A 7,513-nucleotide genomic window follows, 5' to 3' on the forward strand; every position below is an offset into this window, starting at 1 on the left:
AGATGAGAGAGGCTGCCTTGGGTTTTGGGTAAACCAAGATTCTGAGTTTCAGTAGAAGCTGTGACTAACTAAAGGAAAAAGTAACTTTATGGAAAGCATATTGGCAGCTCATAGACTCATAGGTAGAGATCGAGGCTTTCAGTAGCCAGGGACAGCTTCTCAAATCAGATACTTCAGAACGGGGTCTGAAGAAGCTCAGCAATACAAATAACCAAGCTTTATAAAATGGATCTAGTACGTCGGGGTTGGGAGAAGAGTGAGAGAGATGGGTTCAATAATGTATACTGCATTGAAACAGATGAGGGAGAAAACTGTTTAAAAGGGATATATGATTAGGTATTTTTTTTTTTTTTAACAGAAAAACGTATTTAATAAGGACAATTCCAGCTGAGTCTGGTCCTTCCCAATACTATCTCCAACCGTTGAGAACAAACTTAAAAGACAGTGTTGGGCCATGTGTGACCATGGATCATGTTCCTAGTCACAAGGCCCAGGCCAAGGACATCCCCTTCCCAAGTTGCATCATCTTCACCTAGAGCTTTTGCTGGTCTCAACCAGAGAAAGGTGATGAGTGCCAGCTCAACCTGCTGGAAAACAGGTTTTGAGCTAGAGCATAACCTTCAGGGGACATGCCCCATCAACCAGGGTCAGAAGGCAACACCCAGCATCACATCATTGTCAGGACCAGCGTCAGCTGTGCCCACTGCTAGGATCCCAGAGACCTCCCAAGGTCATTTTGGTTACTGTGAGGCAGTAGGGGGCTCAGCCCTGACATTCTGAGGCCTGAACACCAGACTTGCCTGGTCAGGCCCAGCCTCCGGACCAGGGCTTCTCACACATAGTCTAGAATCTCTGTCTCCATCTCATTTTCACTCCCATCTGAAGGCTTGAACTCCTCTTCATCATCCTCCTCATCTTCTGCAAACTCATATGGCAGCTGCTCTTTCCCTTCATCAGCTTTGCCTGGGCCGGAGAAGAGAGCTAGGGACTCCAGGCAACTGCCTCCTTTCACCCTGAGTGAGCAACTCTCAACAGGCCTCGTGGAGCGCAGGGCCTGCCGGATCATGCCAGACATGGCGTTCCTCAGGTCATCACTGGTCTTGGGGAGACACCACCCATCCCGTTCTGAGCACATATTCTCTGCGTCATCATTGCGATGAATGATTTTCTGTAACTCTTCCACGTTCAAATCACAAAACTGATAAAACATCTGTCGATAAGGCGGCAGAGCTCCCTCCCGGAAGATGTAGACAGAGTCCTTGAGCTTATACTTGTTGGAGATTGATTTTCGTGCATTGATTGATCCCGATGGGCCCAGGCCCTGCTTCAGGTCCTGCATGGTGAGCTGGGTGGGTGTCTTTTTGACAGTGATAGGGAGGCTGTAGTTGTAGGCGCTGCGTTTTGTCTTGACAGGCATGTCACTGGCGGTGTAACCGTATTTCATCCCACAACGGACTCGGAAGTCAAGTACTTGATAGATCTTAGCATCTGGGTTTTTTTCGGGGGTCATAGTCATACCGAATCCACAAGCTTCTCCAGGGGCCTGTTATCATGTAATAGGCCATGAAGGGCAACAACACCTTCAACTTGTCAGGATGAATGCTGATGTTGGCTTTGACAGCACTACGGGACCAGATAGGCCGGATTTCAAACAGCTTCTTCAAGTCTTCCTCCACTTTCCTGTCTATGGGGTTGGTGCAGATTCTCTTCCATGTCTGGACTGCAGCTTCCAGTGGCTGTGTGGGCACCTCATCCTCTTCAAAGTTGACAAAGATGGCATTGTGGGGACGCCGGGCTCTGCTCAGGCCAATCAGGTTCTCGCTTGAGACGGTGGGGTTGTTGTAGCCTTCCCGGTGTTGGATATCTGGTCGGTAGAAGTAGTCTGCTGGGGTGTCCAGACGGGAGAAGATGGGCGGGGGAATGCAGAGAGGCAGCTCCTGATTGAAGAAATCCTCCTTCTCCGGCTTGAGCATGAGCACTTTGTCATACATTGATGTGTGTCTTCCATTCTCGTCCGTGTGAACGGCTAAGTATTGAAGTCAGACATTCCCTGAAACTTGTAGGTGGTGGAGATGGTGCCAAGGATCTCTATCTCGAACTTGACCTGAGGGCAGGCCTCAGGCCCTGGTGCCTCTGCCCGCTGCCTTGTCTTCTTCTTGACCCGCAGTAGGAGGCTGTTAGTACTGAAGCGGTTGGCACATACTGGGTGGCAGTAAGGGTCCTTGGGCCGGAAGTACATTTCTAGCCTCTTAGTGGGATCTGCATAGATCCGGGAGACGCCTTCCTCGCCGCCAAGGGTCGGCAGCATCTTGGACACGTCGCGCACCACGCCCGGGTACTCCACACACACCATACTGCGATCCCGCCGCAGCTCCAGTGGGGCTGCGCCCCCGGGCAAAGCCTCGCCCGCCATCCCTGTCTGCGGGCCCAGGCCTGTCACTCTCCGACTCTCTCACTCGCAGAAGCCTCGCCGCAATGGTTCCGCGAAGGAATCGTTCCGAGCTCTCTCACCGCTCGCGTCTCCCTGAATCGACAAGCCCCAAAAGCCACTTCACCGCTTCGTGAGATACAAAAGCCACAAAGGCGATTTTTTTCACTTAAAAAACCAAGAAGGTTGGCTAAGGAGCGAAACCATGATTAGGTATTTTTGTCATGATGGGAGTCTAGAGCAAAGGCTGTATAGTGGAGTGGGTCTTGGGGGAGGGTTTGTAAAACAATGAAAGAATTTTTCTTTTACTTTTCCAAGAGGGTAGTGTACTAGGAGGGAGGGTTGGGAGGGAAGAAAAGTACAACAGTGTATGAATGGAAAGCCAAAGTCTCTGTAAATTTTCACTGAAATGAATGATAAATTAAAAAACAAACAAAAAACCCACAAAAACCCAAAATGGATCAAGTATGTATATACAGAGTATTTCGTCCTTCAAAGAAGGTACATGAGTAGCTAATGTTGTTATTGTTGTCAGGTGCCATGGAGTATGACTCCTAGCGACCCTATGACTAGAGGATCTGAACCCCATCCTACCCTGTGCCATCATCACACCTTCTGACACACTCGAGCCAAAGCGGCAGTCACCCTGTCAGTCCACCTGGTCAGAGGTTTTCCACTCCTTCGCTGACCCTCCACCCTTCCAAGCTTTATATCCCTCTCCAAGGAATAGCCCCTCCTAGCAACACACCCGAAGTATGTGAGGTGAACCCTCCAGAAGAGCTTGCTGGCTGCACCCTCTCCAAGACATATTTATTTGTTCTTTTGGCTGTCCATGGGATGTTCGGTGCTTTTTTCCAACACCACGACTCAAAGGCATTAATTCTTCTTCGGTCATCTCTATTCATGGTTCAGCTCCTAGATGCATAGCAAGTAATTGGAAAGACCATGGCCTACATCAGACACATCTTAGTCCTCAAGCTGACATCATTACTCCTCAATAATCAGGAGAGGTCCCTAATTGTAGATTTTCCCAGTGAAATACATCTCCTGATTTCCCGACTGCTAATAACAAAGATGTTAATTGTGCATCCATGTAAGATGAAGCTGTTGACAGTAATAACATGGAAATATGCGTATCATTAGCTGTGGTGGAAATGCGAACCATACAATGAGATATGAATCCACATATCCACACATTTGGCAGTTAAGAAAACATCTTTCCTCTGATTCTTCATGTAGTCCAGCTTCTTAGATTGTGCATGTGGGTGGATAAAATAATTCGCAAAATAAAATAATCTGGTGAGGACCCATTAGTTTTGAGCACTAGATGTAATGCTTTGTACTTTACTGTGTCTATACCAGCAATTCAGTATGGTAACAGCTGTAACCTCCACAAATAACAGAGAAAGAGAAAAATGCCACTATTGCAGGCCTCATTAGTACAAGTCATTCTGGAATGTGGTGTGATGGCCCTCACTGGAGACTCCTGCCTTTCAATAGGACATACAAGCTGTGACATGTACCAAGCAAGAAATGAAACATAAAGAGATACTTGATGTAGGTACATGGTCACAAAAGATGCCAAATGTCTTCAAGAGAAGAGAGGACAATACAGTAGACTTTCCTGAGGCTTTGCTATTTGATTCTCCAATCGTTCAACACTTGATATAGTATATTATGCTTTTCTCACAGATACAGAACACCTTATTTAGATGATGAAACAGATCAGCCAATTAATCTTTTCATAGGAAATTTAATTGATAACGCAACACAGAACAATGAACAAATACAATTATGTGAAGTTGAAATGCTTTCCCCCTTTAAATATAAACTGTCTGTGACTAGCACTGTCTATTCTAACATTGACTTTCCATTTTACAGTAAAAACAGATGTACTTTAAACTCGCCCTTAGGTATGACTTGCCTTAAGCACACTGGTATCTTTGCTTTGAGCTTTCAAAGCTCTATTGAAATGCCTTAACTATCGCCTTGCTTTATCAGACATTTAATTAATTGTCTTCTAATCTTTCTTTACCCCATAAACCCAGACTAATCCCCCTTTAGAGAATTGTGCTCCGACTCACAGGGCGAGCTAGTAGATATGACCCAGAACAAGGGAAGAAATGAGACTCAGACAACTTCTGTTTGAGATTTTTCCCCCCTGGTAATATGGAAGTGAAGGCAGATTTCTTTTTAGTTTAAGAAGACAGTTGTTTGGAAACAGGTCTCAACTTTTTGAGATCCATTCCATTTTAATTTAGTTTATTAAAACCATAGTACTTTGTGATTGGAGTAAAGATTTTTATGTTTGAAAATGATAATCTATAGTACTTGTTTGAGATCTGTTTGATTTTTAGTCAATTTATTCATACAGTAATTTGTGATAGGAGTAAGAATTTTTATGTTTGAAAATGATAAAGTAATAAATTTTCTACTAGCGAAAAAATGCTTTATGTCTATGTAAATTGTCTGAGATGTGACAAATCCTCCCCAAGGAAAAAACCAAACCAATAAATAAAATCCTGCTACATAAAAATGCTGAGCACAGTTTAGCACCTGACATGGTGGTATCCAGATATGTAATGCACAGCATAAAGAAAAATTCTCACAGTTGAACCAATTACATCATTGTGACTAAAGGAGAAAGGATTGAAGTTGTCAAAGATTTCATTTTACTTGCATCCACAATCAACACCTAGGCAAGCAGCAGTCAAGAAAGCAAACCCTATGTACAACAGAACAACTTAATGCAACAAGAAAATCTTTCCCCAGGGAACCCCACTCCCCGCCATGTGCCGTCAAATCAGATCTGATTGGCACAGGAGAAGATTGCCCCTCTTTCTCCAGAGGAGCATCTGGTGGATGCTAGGGACTCTTTTAACATATTAAAGAGCAAAAACCAAATGCTGGTGAGGATGTGGAGAGATTCACACCTGGTGGGAATGTTAAAATGGTACAACCACTATGGAAGGCTGTCTGGTGCTTTCTCAAAAATTGGAAATAGAAAGCTTTTGACCTAGCTATCACACTACTGGGAATATGCCCTAAAGAAACCTGAGCCACAACTCAAGCAGATGTATGCATACTTAGGTTTATTGCTGCATTATTCATAATAGTGAAGAGATGGAAGCAACCCAACCATTCATCAACAAGGTGGATAGAAAAATATATTCACACAATGGATTATCATGCAGCACTGGAAATCAATGAATTTGTAAAACACTATGCACTGTGTGTGAGCCTGAAAGGCATTATACCGAGTGAAATATCTCAGTCACAAAAGGATAAATACTGCATAACACCACTGCTACAAAATAGGACAGACATGGGGCTTCAGGGTGGGAGGAGAAAGGAAGAATGGATATATACTTAACATTGCACTGGAACAGATGAGAAAAAGGACTAATTGAAAGGAACATAAGATTAGGCATTATTTGTATGACAACAATCTGAAACAAGAAGTGCATTATAAAGTGGACTAAGGAAGGGGGGAGGGAGGAGAAGGGAAGAAAATGTTCAACAAAGACTGAACAAAACCCCAAAATAGTAATTAAAAAAAAAATAAAGTTATAGGAAGAATACAGAAGAGCATGGATTTAACTTTAAAGATTAAGGTGTGCCTGACCTAAGCCATAGTATTTTCATTTGTTTTATATACATATGTGTGAAAGTTACACCATTACTAAGGAAGACTGAAAGAAAGAAAATTGATGTCTTTCAATTTTGGTATTGATGAAGAACCCTGGCTATAAACTTGACTGCTGAAAGTACACAGCAAATTTATCTTGAAGTGCCCCCAGATTGCTCCTTCATAAACAAGGTTGGTGAAACTTCATTTCATACAATTTGGACATCCAGGAAGGATCAGTCTCTGGAAAAAGAGATCAAGCTCAGAAAAGTAGAGGGTTGATGAAAAACATGAAGACCCTCAAAGAAACAGGTTGGCACAGCAAGTGCAGTAGGCTTAATGAAGCAGAGGACGGACTGAGTGTCGGCACGGCATCTGGCAAGGTTTCTTCTGTTGTACACATGGTTGATAAGAGTCATCTGACTAGATGGCTCCTACGCAACTGCACTGTTGGCCTAGTGGCTAGTGCTAAGAACATGTGCTGCAATCCCAAAGGCACGTGGTTCAAATCCGCCAGCTGCTCCACGGGAGAGGGATGGACCATCTCTTCCTGTGTGATTTACTGACTCTGAAAACTCAGTGATGGATCAACTATGAGTTGGTTCTGAATTGATGGCCGCAGCCACCACCACCACCACCACCACCAAAGCTAAAGAAAAGCTAGTGCTCAAGAGAGGAAGCCTGTGGGTTGGAAGGAGGAGACCTCATTCATAGGGAAGAATAGCTCTGGTAGTCTCGTGGGTAAGGAGTTGTGCTGCCAAGTCAAAAGCAGGCAGTTAGAATCTACCATCCACTATGGGAGAAAGATGAACAATCTGCTCCTGTGTAATTTACAGCCTCTGAAAACCCTGTTGAAGGGTCAACTAGGAATACGTTTCTTCTTGATGGCAATGAGTGAGCGACTGAGTGTATTTGAATTCAGGATCACACATAAATGAGTTTCTAAAACCTTAAAACAAGCTATATAAAATAGACCATCACAAGAAATGCCTCTGACTGAAAAAATGCCAAGGAAAAACTGTATTGCCTACTCAGCAGCTTAAGAGTCTGAAAACAACCTCTGCTGTCACCTAGGAGAGATCTGTCCTTTCACAGAGCAAATCAATTGACAGCCAGAGGTGAGGCTGTGCGCTCTTTCCCCTTCTTTACGTTTGTTCTCTGGGATAGAGAGAGTGTTTTAAAAGGACAAGCAGAAAACACCTTTGTAGAAAACAAGGAGCCTCTGACTTTGTTGTTGGTTTGCTCTTTAGTTTTGGGAAAGAATTATTACAGAGGAAAGCTAAGACATTCTAGATAATTCTGCATTGGATTGTGAAGAGAGGAGAGAGACAGCCAGACAGACATGAGGCCTACATACCAACAGAATATAACCACAGCCTGTGCATGAAGAGTGCCGGGCTTTCCTGTTCCTCCGTTCCCGTGAGTCCCCCACACACTCTCTGTCCTTGAATCCTTGG

General features: G+C 44.0%; 1 protein-coding gene and 1 pseudogene across 1 annotated transcript in view; one reads left to right on the plus strand and one right to left on the minus strand.

Moving 5' to 3' along the window:
* Nucleotides 1-7,513, plus strand: part of LOC102843550 (cardiomyopathy-associated protein 5-like) — a 148,979-nt gene that overhangs the window by 20,838 nt on the left and 120,628 nt on the right. The gene's annotated exons all lie outside the window — the stretch shown is intronic.
* Nucleotides 833-2,413, minus strand: LOC102868127 (annotated as a pseudogene).

The sequence above is a fragment of the Elephantulus edwardii genome, unplaced genomic scaffold (assembly GCF_000299155.1).
Source record: "Elephantulus edwardii isolate Elephantulus edwardi_28Jun2011 unplaced genomic scaffold, EleEdw1.0 scaffold00082, whole genome shotgun sequence".
NCBI classification, from domain to species: Eukaryota; Metazoa; Chordata; class Mammalia; order Macroscelidea; family Macroscelididae; genus Elephantulus; species Elephantulus edwardii.